This window comes from Camponotus floridanus, unplaced genomic scaffold, assembly GCF_003227725.1.
Source record: "Camponotus floridanus strain SB8 unplaced genomic scaffold, Cflo_v7.5 scaffold47, whole genome shotgun sequence".
NCBI lineage: Eukaryota > Metazoa > Arthropoda > Insecta > Hymenoptera > Formicidae > Camponotus > Camponotus floridanus.
In genome coordinates this window covers 941,959-942,814 of record NW_020229625.1, presented here as the reverse complement: position 1 = coordinate 942,814, position 856 = coordinate 941,959, and the positions used below count along the sequence as shown (strand labels likewise).

At 30.4% G+C, this 856-nt stretch overlaps 1 non-coding gene across 1 annotated transcript; it reads left to right on the top strand.

The window, feature by feature from the left end:
* LOC112639125 lies at nt 1-167 on the top strand. The gene has a single exon (XR_003123307.1). It is a non-coding gene; the product is annotated as a U1 spliceosomal RNA (small nuclear RNA).
* The last annotated feature ends 689 nt before the right edge of the window (nt 168-856 follow it).

Here is an 856-nt window from a genome sequence, read left to right as displayed (position 1 = left end):
ACGTTAATCTGGTGTTGAGAATTTCGTGATCAACAAAACGATTTCTCCGGAGCGAGATCTCTTACCATTGCACTACAGTTTAGAATTGACCTCTGTGAACATTCATAACATGGATATGTCAAACACATAATTTTTGATAGTCGGGACTGCATTCACGCTGTTCCGGATAATACATTTCCAAAAATAATATTCTACAACAAAATATTCTATATATTACTAGATATGTAATTCGGACAGATTTTTATTTAAAATTTTTCTATCCTTTACATTTTAATATACCTGCGTGTATCAGAAAATACACGGCATTTTGTGATTCTTTAAATATTTTCTGCATTACATAACATTATAAACAGAATTGTGTCCCAAGGCAGGTTGACGTCCACGTTAATTATATTTTAAATATAATTAAATGATATAAAAAAAGAAATTTTATTTGTTAAATATTTTATATCATTTAAAATATTTTTTAAAGCACATATATGTATTATCTACTAAAATTTTCAAATAAACATTGAATAAACATTGAATAAAGAGATTTTAGCGATAAATGATAGAGTCAATAACACAGGCCTGCGAGATTTTTCTTTTTAAGATGCAATAGTGATTTCCGACGTAATTTTGTGAGCTGAATTCGAATCTGGCCGCCGAATTTGCGTAGCACGTCGCGTTTTTGAGTAATTTGTAATTGAATGGCTCAAAAATCGCTATTTTGGCCAATTTCATGAATTTATTGCGAGGAAACCAAATTTTTTAAAATATTTCTGCCAATGGCATCGTATAATACTCACTTGCGCCTTTCAAATCCACTTTCGATTACCGCTGCACGATTTTTCTTCGTTGAGATATATAAGTATGA